The following is an 11,630-nucleotide window of genomic DNA, read 5'->3' on the forward strand; positions in this document are numbered from 1 at the left end:
GCAGGAAATTCGCTGTTTTATCCAAGAGCTCAGCAATTAGAGCACTCACCCAGGATGTGGCAAACCCAGGATTTAATTCCTTCCCCGGCTTGACAGAATTCTAATTCACATTCCTCATCTTTGAAGAGAATACCCTAACCACTAGGTACAGGCTGTTTTAGAGTTAGAGGCGACTGGAAAGGGATATTCATCCCTTCCCATTTGGCTGTTCCAATTTGGATTTTACTTAAAGATATTTAAAGATACTTAAAGATATTTTGGGACTGAGGGGGGAAGAGAGAGAGCATAACTCTGGCCTAGAGAGAAAAGGCAGTCCTGGGTTCCAGTCCCTGCTCCAAGGACTGCTTATACATTTTATATTCAAATGTCCTTGAACCAGGTTTCAGACCCCACAGAGCTCAAGTTCATCAGAACAAGAAATAAGAAGTCTCATGTGGCCAGACTCAGTATTTTAAATTATTTTTCTTACAACTAACAATATTGGTATATGGGGGGTAGGGGTGGGGAGGGGCCAGAAAGATAGCAATATGCATCTTTTTATACATACATGTATATAAATATACATTGAAAAACAAACTGGAACTTGGAAGACTTAGCCAGTAACTCTGAACTTATTTCTTACAGGTTGAACCCCTTTCTCCAGTACCTAGGCTGGGTGTCTTTTGCTATTTCTAAGCTTGTCAGATCAGATCCCTTATCTCTAGTCTTAGGTATGCTGGTGCAAGTCCAGATTGTCTCCAGTACATTTTATTCCTTATTTACAATTGTGGAAAGAAGAGTGCAATTTTCTTTAAATTAAAATTTTCAGTTCTGATTTTGCTTCTTATCACAGTGAAAACATAACAGTTGTAGTCACAGGCTTTTAAACATAGTCTTCTAATGTATTATTAAAAACCTATGGCAAAATGCTGACATTATCAAGGGATGTATTAACGGGTGAGGTTATGCTCACACACAGCCTACAAAAACCATGTTCAGAATTCATCCCTCTGTGGATTGACATTATCAAATCATTTGGCTTGTAATTTTATCTGTTTTTGAGTAGAAAATGGGATCATATAAAAATGAAGAGCCATGAGGTAAGTATTTATACTGTAGCCATGACACATTAAACACATGTCTGGAGTAAAAGGTGAATGACATAAACAGGAATTTGTGGTAGACCTCCACTGAAGTCAATGGAGTGACAGCAGGGGTTGAAATAAGTTTAGAATATTTGAAGTGCTTCTTGGGGTCATAAAGCTAGAATGAAGTTATCAGTCTCCCTTTCCATAAGCCAAACAGTTTGCTTTGCCATTTTTAAATTAGCTTCTGTGAAAGATTTTTGTATACAGAGGCAAGCAAAGTGGAATTCTTCTGTCCTCATGATTTAGTTGCAACTAGAAAACATTATTCTTTTATATGTATGCGGCCTGGAATTATGTATCAAAGTGTCTGACAAGCTTGAATTGTTAGGATGGCAATTGCCTGGGAGGCAGAAGGATATTTTAAGTTTTGGTTGGTAGTTATTTGCACTGCACTTCGTAATTTTCCTTCGTTTTAACCACACACTTATTCCAGCTCTGCAAATGACATCCCGGGGATGCTGCGTCCCTCAGACCTTAATCATACATGCACACTGCTCTCATCCATGCAAAGTATTACTGGTTCCTTCCCACCTGGCTTATGTTTTCCTCCAAGACCAACCCCCACACCGCCCTTTGAGATGACCTCTTACTACTTAAAAAAATTGTTATTTGCTTGGACAGGGAGAACTCTGTCCTTGGTACTAGTATTTTAAATTTGTGGGAATGTGCATATTTTTCAAACTCATGAGACCGCAGAAGGAATTCCTAGAAATCGCTTTATATTCCTCAGGCTAGACAACTGCCTGGCCTAGTTCTGTCAAATATTATGAAATCAAGAGCTTGCATCTGTGGAAACCCAGGGTGGAATCCTACATCCTTCCTTAGGTGTTTTATGTGAGGAACAGAAAATATCATTGAAAATTAGAAGATGGGCTAAATCAACCCTGGGGGAGCTGGGAGGCAGGATTTCTTTTTTCCAGGAGGAGAACTAGATTATATATATTTCGGGCCAAGTACTTGTATATTAAAAACATGGAGTGAACTGGATGCAGGCACTTGAACACAAGAGGAGAGGATGAACTTCCTTAAATGGCCCAGGCTGAGATGTACCTCTGTGCTTTGTTGTAAAGCCTGAGTTTTTAGTTTGTGATGCAATGGGAATTTTAAACATATACATGACTCTGGGTAAGTATTTGTTTGGGATAGTGGTTACACTCTGACAGAAGCCTCCACCTGGCTTGTCATGACAACAGATCATGGTTCTTCTGAGCCACTGGGAGACTTGAGGTTCCTCCACCCAGAACACTCTGATCCCCTCTCTAATATCCCAACTTGGGATCTGTCTGCTCAGGAACCATAGCTGACTGCAACCTGAGCTTTGGAATCTGAAAAGTTAAGTTTTCTGCTAGTTTTCCAATGAAGTCAGTGCATCTGTGTCAATAGAGAATTTGGCCTACATTCTCTAAGCTCATCAGACATTCTGGGGGAAAGCTGTCCTGTTGAATCACATGCAGAAGTGAAGTTGATTTCTAACACTGTAGTGGATGAAACATAGGTATGTGTAACAAGGAGCCCTAACCCTGTTACTAAGAGGCAGGGTGACCCCACCAAGTCTGGAACCTTGCTGTCACAGTCCTGCCTGCATGAGCAGCTCTTGATGCAGTTATGGGATGGAGTATTCCCTAGTAGGGATTGGATGATGTTTACCTGGGCGGCTTGGATTTTTTGTTATAGCTCAGGGGCTTTTGTGTTTGTGTTTGCTTTTTACTGGAGGTTTGGACTATCAGGGGTTGGAGGAGGCCTCATAGGGGACCCACACCAGCATGGGAACCTCAGCCCCAGACAGAGGGGGCAGTGAGAAGTCCCAGGGAGAGGGGGCAGCGAGCACCAGTGAAGGCATAGTGCCAGACAGGGCTGTGGAGAGCCCGAGCGCCAGGAAGGTGCAGAGCGAGACAGAGTGAGATAGGGCTGTGGAAAGCCCAGGGAGGACAAGGGGAGGGCCAAATTACAACAAGGCCCAGATCAAACCACGTCAGTATCATCTGCGAGGCTTGGGCTGTAGTGTAGGGGAGGAAAAGGAGCCACAGATAGTGCCCCCCCAGCAGCGGGGAAGAAAATGGTCAGCCTACATCAATTAATCAATTAAGATCAAGGCATGGCAGGCGAGTTGGCCCATAACAGGAGGGCAGGGTCACTGATAGAAGGACTCCAGAAGAGGCACTCCTGTCACAGTATGATATCTTCAATGCATAGAAAATATGCAAGAGGTGCAGATGCCACTAACTTAGGCCCAGGCTATAAGCCTCTTATATAAGCTATTGAATCATTACTTACCTGACTAGTAGCTTTAGAGCGATACATGTTAGTAACTTCTCACCAAATAATTAATTTATATAGAGTTATAGACCACTGTGAATAAGGAGTTAATAAGCTGATTCCTAGGGCTCAAAGACAAAACAGAACAAACATTTGCAAATTAATAAACTGACTTTTCCAACATGACCATGGCAGTTCCATCTCAAAGGCAAATAGTAGCAAGGAAAATAAACACGGTAATGAAATAATCTAAAAAAAAAAAAATGTCCCAAATATACATCAGGCTGCAAATGACCAAAAGAGTGTAAATCCATGCCTGTCAATAACCATTTTGGAATATCACATTCTCTTTGGATCTTCCATAAATTCTACTGGGGACACGCAACTGACCTGTTAACCTACAGCGTATATGATCCAACCCTTTAGTTAACACTTGGCAATCGGAAATGATAAACACTTTGGCTTGGAGATGATATATCCTCCTGTAAACACTCATCTGGCTGTCATTCTGGAAAAAGTTGATGCAAACCTCATTAAGAGAAAGCTCAGCATAGGAAACACCACAGTCTTCCTGGAAATTCTGTACTGTGCCAAGATTCAGCAATAAGAAGGACACCGTTGCTTTTACTGATTCCGTATCCTGTTATTTGAATTGAAGCTGGTACCACACAGCTTCCATTTACTGCATAAGTCAATCTTGAATTACTATAATGAAAACAACCAAGAAGAGAAATAGAGGCCATGATTAAAAAAAACTGACTTGCATGAGGCTCAATAACAGGAAGGGATAGCTACGTACTGAAGGCCATATCTTTTTCTCTTTTGGCCTTGCAGTCTCTCCTCAATGAAGGAAGATTTTAGAAAGGCTCAGTGGCCTCAAGTGGGACCGGATTCCTCAGGAGTGAGCTTTGTGATTGCAGGCGGGTGTGTCAGATTCTGAACATTTTCTGAAATCTGGAAAAGTAGATACTGAGCATTTTGGAAAATCTGGTACCCGTTATCTTTTCTGAGCACACTGGACTTGGGTTTTAAAATCTGCACCTGAGGGTTTGATTTAATTCACTGTCCTCACATTTATTGCAATGGATTGATTATGCTGTAATTCCTTTCTGTGGCCAGAAGGATTCTCCATACATTTCTTACATAGTGTTGTATACAGGACCACTGAGATTAATTAGAAGCCAGATTCAGGCTGAACTGTAGGCTCCTCACCAAGTCTAAAGACCATAGGTTGAAAATCAAAGCTGCAAGATTTCATCTCACACTTGGTTCCTTGCACAGTTAATACTGCCTCCTGTATTCCAGTCTTTATGGCAACCCTCAAAACCTTTGGCAAACTTACCCACTAGATGCTGCTTTTAGGTCCTGCAAATGAAAACCTGGATTACTTTCCTCGAAAGCAATCTTTTCTTCTGTTGCCTGCCAAGATTGGCACTGTAAGGATTTTGATAATAGTTACTTGGTGCAAGGATGAAGGAAGCCATGCCAAAAGCCTGACTGCTGGCTACACTGAAGCCCCAACACAAAGTTCTAGCAGACAAAGGTGCCTTAAAGTCAGACTGAATTACATTTACATTCACCATTAGGCTACATTACAGTGTCAGACAGGTGTGAAGGGACATAAATGTAAGCATATGCCTATGCATTTGCAAACTCTAACAGATCTCCAAATAGACTACGGGCATGTGCCTGAGCTCTTTGCTGAATCAGGGCCACTGTTGCTGCAACTGTCAAAGGAACATAAAGGCTCCCATACACATGCAGGGAGCCTGGTCCGACATGCTGGAAATCCAGCACGTTGCAGTAGACTTGGCTGATCAAGTCTGCTGGAGCGCAGACATTGAGGCACTCCAGCAGACTCTAGCATCACATGTATTAGCATCCCCATGCTGAAAAATGAGGAGCTTTAATTCAAAGCTCCCTGCCACCGTTTTTTCAGCAGGGATGCTGATACATGTGACGATCAGGCGCTTTTAATTAGCACAGCTCACTAATTAAAGCGCCCCCCCAGGCATCCCAGAGCACATGTAAAAATGCTCTAAGTGACCTAGGCAAAGCAATCAGTCTCCTGTTAACTTTTCATATTGATGCCAGCTTCAGTTCTGCATTTGGGAGGGAAGAAACAAGTTGTGATAACAGACCTTTGTCCTTCCTATGATTTGACTAGGTTTAAAAAAAAAAAGTAATTCTATTCCCTTGCCATGCTCTTTTTAGACAGCTACTAAAAAGAATATGCTTTTTAATCATGAAACAATATCATTTTTGTGGGAGGTTTGGAAAAAACATCTATATGAATCGAAGAAAGCTTCCTTTCTGCTCCTAGTGCAGTTCTGGTTACAAGGAAAGAGCTTTTTGTGTGAGTAATCTTTCTAAGTAGGAAGCAGAACTCCCCTATTGCTAAGGAAGAATGGACCTCCAGTAGGCTAATATGTGATGGATGACTGAATGCAAACTTGGCAAGGTTACTCACCATTTCCCAAAGAATACAAAATGCCCCAGGCTAGTCACACACAGGGATTCTCTGGTTCGAAGTTCTTAAGGCTTGGCAACATCCAAGATTAGTTAATTGAAACTACAGTGGCAACATAATTAAGGATGTGAATTTGGGGAAATTTCTAGTGTCAACTCAGGATATATTTGTCCTTTGAGTTCAACTTATAAGTGAGCCAAAGATATGTATGTATATGGGACAGCATTCCCATTGGCTCTGGAGACCAAAGAGAAGACCTTACCTTTTAAAGGTAAGTTCATGGGACATATTCCCAGCTGGTGTAAAATCAGTTTAGATCCTTCAGTGTCATTGGCGCTATATTCATTTAGACTAATTAAGGACATGACCTAGGGTTTTTTTGTGTATTAAGTGCAGGATTTTCTATGCGTAATTCACACAGAGAGAGAAAGAGAGGGAGAGAGAGAGGAAACCCAATAAAGGATCATTTTAATTGGATGTAGTTGTAATGAAATATAAATAACCCAAATTACACATATATTGTAATGGCTTTTCTCCCACTGGCTAGTGCTAGAAAAAAAACAAAAACAAAGGTAAAGCCAGTTTTTTTTTCCTGCTTGGTATAATGATCCTTATAAAGTGCTTTTTTTATGCATCTAAACACATCCTGCTAGACTGACAGACACCCCTGGTCAGACAGGCTCTATACCCCCAGCTTCAGCACTCTGTGCAGCTTAGTTACATCACACTTTGGAGGATTTCATTTTCATTTGGAAGAATGCCCAGTTTTTAACTTTTCCCACATGTGGAAGGCACTTAACTTCAGCTCGGATTGGATGGAAGGGGGAACGCACGAATGGACAGTAAGTACTCTAAACCAGGGAAGTTTAATTTGAATAAACCCCAGAGCTCAGGGGAAGCTGAGAGACCTCAGCGCTGTATCCAAGAATTGCTCTTTTTGCTTCTTTCCGGTACTTTTCTTCCTCAAAGAACTGACCTCTTTCACTTTCTTTTCTTGTCATCACACAAAGAACTTTTAAAACTATCAGTAATAACAGTTCTTCTGTCTTGTCTACTCGGACTGTAGGCGAGGTGGGGCAGAAACTTCCTCTTTCTGTGTATTTACAGCTTCTAACCCAGTGAGACTCTGCAGCTGTGTAACAGTAGTTACAACACTAATGTCTAGAAGGGGCTGACCCATAGTTTACTTAAACCAAAAGGAGATGACATTGATGGGCTTGGATCAGACCTTTTCAATTCTTTTCATCCATAGAGCTGAAATCTTTTTTTTTCATGAAATGAAGTCTCATACAACTTAAGTTTTTGCTTTTTCACTCCTGCTGCGAGGTGTTTTAGTATTTTTGTATTTATTTAGTATTTTAAAACAATTTCTTTTTCAAATCCAGGACAAAAATTAACTGGTCCTAGCATTATTTATACTTCCTAGTTGCATTTGTAATAACATTTACGACTGAAATGTCATGGCATAGTGGCTGATAAAATCCTTTTATAATGGCTACCATCTTCTTTAATCTCTTACTGTAGTTATAACATGCTTATTCTGATAACATTTTATCCAGTATCTTTAAAACTGCAAAAATAGATATCAATATTTAACAATATTTTAAGGATTATACAATGTATAAACTATTATTTTATGGCAGTTACCAGTTCTTAAGATACGACTGCCAAAAAGCATACCAGTGTAAGTAGAGGAAGAAAGAAAGATGATAAATCACAACATAATTTTATAGTCTAATATCTCACCATCTGCCAGACATCAAAACAAATGCTTTTTACTGTTGGAAAACTGAGATTTGTAACTTTCCAGTGCCATGAATCATGCTTTTCAAGGTCTGAAGGTTTATGAGATACTGGAACTTAAAACTGTCATTGGTCCTTTGGCTTAGCAATTCCTTGATGGCATCGTTCCAGTGCTGAATAGATCAAGTCCTAGACTTCAGACCAGAGTAATTTTCAACCTCTCTAAGTCTCTCATGTTTAACTGTGTGCTGAGTGTTTAAGATAGATAAAAGTGTCTTGCAGGTAACTAGCCAGAGCCCATACAATTCATTTTCACTTCTTTCCAAGTTAAATTTTGAATCCAGATCCCACTTTACAATCAGCTTAATTTTACTAGGATGATTCACAGTCAATGGAGAACATGTATTTATGCCAAATGGTTGCTATTCACATAGTCACATGTAGATTACTAATAATTAGCATTTATAGAATGCCTTTTCCTCCATGGCTCTCAAGGCACTATATGAACCTATGTAAGCAGTCTTACATGTGCCTTGCGCAGCATCAAAAGAAATAGCAAATATTTGTAATAGGTTACCATTATTTCAAAGGATAATAATTCCTAAGGGCAAGAAGCCACTCAGCTTTTGATGCCCAAGCCCAGCTATATTTCCATCTCATCTTCATACCTCTGTTTGCTTGGTTCATCCATCCCGTCTTATAGATTCTTTTACCCAATGCAGGCTTGTGTATCCACAAGGGGGAAGAATATCTTTAAATCAAGACCGTTTTGTTAAAGTAAGTTAGAACATCTGCATATGTGAAAAGGATCTCAGCTTATTCTAGGCATTTTATAAAAGGCAGGGTTAGGAAGAATAAACCACTGTTGTCTGAATTTCAAACACCTTTGGCAATTCCATTCTGGTAATGCGATAGTTTTGCTTAATTTCATTCTGGGAGGACTTTGCGGGAGGGATGCGGGCATGATCTGCTCAGCTCCACATGTGGAGTTTGAAAAATAGATTTTCCTGTTAAAATTGCCCACTTCAGCTGATGGAATTAACTTTGGGAACTGCAGGTCAGATATTATGGGGCATGCATCATTGCTTGCTCAATGGAATTGTGGAATCTGTCATGGGCTCCCTTTATTTGGGCTATTACTGCAGTAATACGATCATGCCTCTGCTAAAGGACATCAGCTTTGCTGTCAGACAAGCTGCAGTGCTGTAATGTGCAGGCCACATGCTTTCCAGTGGATCACATGGTTCTCTCACTGTATGGAAGGCACTGATAAAGTAATTTTGTAGTTGTAGGATTAGGGACTAGAACTTGAAAAGCATCTTCTCTGGGATGAAAAGAGAAACTAATGAAGAGAAAATCTGGCAAATAAATAGTAATTTGCTGCAGATAATAAATAGTAATGGGACCATGACAGTGGGAGCCACAAAGGGGTTCTTTCTACCTCCCCCCTTCTCATTCTGCTCTTTTTACAGATGCTAATCCCCATACTCATTTCAGATTCAAGCTCGTTCCTGAGCTGAAAGTAAAAAAGTAGACTAGCAGGAGACTTTCCATGATTTCCCTGGTAACTGCCCAATACCTCCAAAATTTCCTCATAGTGAGGTTGGAGTGAATCACGTTTTTGACTGTGTGAGATGATTGAATGAAAAATCTGACTTAAGGTCTGCTTTTCTTTTCACACTTACGAGCAACAACAAAGGGAGAGATCTTATATTTCATATCCAGGGTTTTCTCCTTAGGTATCCCATTATAGAAGCCTCTATAATCATGAAGGCACCTTAAAATATGCCCCACTTACAGGCTCTTCCACTGGTATGACTGCAAAGCACTCTAAGGCAAAATCAGACACCTGGACATGAAGCAGGGCACATTTCATAAATAACTACACACGTTAACTTGACTAGTCAGCAGTTTTTTCTCTATGCTACTTTAGTCAAGCATATGAAGGGGAAGTTTGTAAAATTAATACCCACTATTTAATGGGAAATTTGTTAAATGAACTGAAAATGCAAGTACAACAAAGTTTCTGCCTTATTCATTGTGTTCCTATCCAGTTTGTTGGCTGTTCTTCCAGCTTTTACATAAAGGGGAAAGTGTGTAGAGAATACATTTATTGTGCTTCTGGATTATATATGTCTTCTGTTGTACAATGGGGTTATGTCATGGTTTTCCACTTATACTACAGGCAGTAGGAACATAACATTTTACCTGGCCAGCGCAATGCAGATTTTGACCTATTTTAAAATATCTGCCAAGCAACAGTGCTTCCTAGTAGCCAGATAAAAAGTTCTCAAGCACACCAGAAAAACTGCAAAAAATAATGTAACTGCATGGAGTTTGGAAGTAGGCTGAACTCAGCTCTTAAGGCCAAATATTCCAACCATCTCTCAACCAGCTGCATTGATTGAAGCCAAGATCCTGGCTACTAAGTACAGTAGAACTGCTGAAGAGGCAGTTGTGCTGAAGACTGTAATGCAGCACAAGGAACTAATGAGCATAAGAAAGATTGCATAGTACAAAGACTTTAGTATGTGAAGTGGTTCATTATGGGCACCAAGGATTTCAACCCCCTGCCTTCAAAATGCCCATGTAGCTAGCAGCAAGATAACAGTTGAGCCTCCCTTTGTCTATGATGCTTCAAGACAGAGCTGGATGCTACCTTTTACTTGCGGGGGAGGGGGGGGGAGGAAGGTGATAAAAACTTTAAAGCAAACAAGCACACAGCTGGGGAATTAAAAATAGGAAACATCCAACTCTTTTCAATTTATACAAGTGTGTAGTGGTGGAAGTTATTTGCAGGTCCAAGACTTACAAGTGGAGTAGATCTGAAAGGGGGGTTATGGGGAGCTACTCCTCAAATTACTGGATTGGCCAAGTACATCCCAGGAATTCACCTTCAATCTGAAATTCATTTTCTATCCCCACTGTCATTTCTTTTTTAACCACAGATCTAGCATTGAACATTCCAACTTTAATTCATTGGTTCATTCATTTGCTCAAACCAATGCCAATGAGAAACTTATCTGAGTGTATCTGACATCAGAAAATAAACTATGTACATACACACCCCATAAAAGAAAAACATTCCCAGATGAGATGCCTGGCAGATCAGAATGAATAAAGCACTGCCTGTAAAGTTCACAAGAGACATCTATTATTGCAAGATAAAAAATAAGCTCTGGATTTTTTAAATTCAGCAATCAATGAGAAAGACTTACTTTATAAGCCCTGATATGGATTAGATCCCACTGTGAACAGCCTCCATGAAATAAATATGATGTAAAAGTCACCTTCCAGCTTCCCACTTTGTTGCTGTCCTGTCAAAACTCAGAAAAGTTGTCTCGTCTTACTGTGTGTGTGTGTGTGTGTGTGGCATGTGTGTGTGTGTGTCTGAAAGAGAGAGAGATGTTTGACAGTAAGGCAAATTGTGGTTAGAGCAGCCAGCTTCTGCTGGGTTTATATAGCTGAGCGAGAAATCCTGATCCCTGCTCATTCCACTGTAATGGGATGCCTGAAGGCAAGCTTTCCACTTTTTTTTTTTTTTTTCAGTTGGCGAATTAAAGGAACAGCCTCCCTCTGGAGCCTGGGTTAGCTTGTGAAAGACAAATGCGTGCACTGGTGTGCACACACACATGCATATGCATGGTGACAGACGCAAAAAGGTATCTGCATGCAATTTAGGGGTAAAGAAGGAAACCCCTGGCTCCTTTAAAAAGAAAGTCATCTCAAGGCAAGTGAAGCAGAAAGGATAATATCTTCCTTTTAGTATAGCAAAGGATACTTCTCCATTTTAATATTGTGAAAAAAGAAACAAATGTAAGTCAAATGAGAAGGGTGACAGATCCTGAATTCAATCCCCCGAAGCTTCTAGACCCTAATGGGCTAACTTTCTACCTGGTTTAAGACAGCCATGCTCTGTCAAAGAGAGCTGAACTACACTAATGTACACCAACTGAGAATTTGGCCCATTCATATAATTTCAACCTTGTCCCCTCATTAATAATTTCAACCTTGTCCCCTCATTAATGTCTCTG

General features: G+C 40.3%; 1 protein-coding gene across 8 annotated transcripts in view; it reads right to left on the minus strand.

The window, feature by feature from the left end:
- TNC (tenascin C) overlaps window positions 1-11,048 on the minus strand; it is a 90,861-nt gene extending 79,813 nt beyond the window's left edge. For 2 of the 8 annotated variants that reach the window (XM_019540635.1, XM_019540634.1), the window contains exon 1: window positions 10,815-11,047. The gene's annotated coding sequence lies outside the window, so the exon portion shown is untranslated. Of the gene's footprint in view, window positions 1-10,814 lie in introns of all 8 variants that reach the window. The other 6 variants (XM_019540641.1, XM_019540636.1, XM_019540637.1 and 3 more) reach the window with 6 other exon arrangements.
- Between the last annotated feature and the right edge of the window lie 582 nt (window positions 11,049-11,630).

The sequence above is a fragment of the Crocodylus porosus genome, unplaced genomic scaffold (assembly GCF_001723895.1).
Source record: "Crocodylus porosus isolate Cpor-Errol unplaced genomic scaffold, CroPor_comp1, whole genome shotgun sequence".
Classification (NCBI taxonomy): Eukaryota; Metazoa; Chordata; order Crocodylia; family Crocodylidae; genus Crocodylus; species Crocodylus porosus.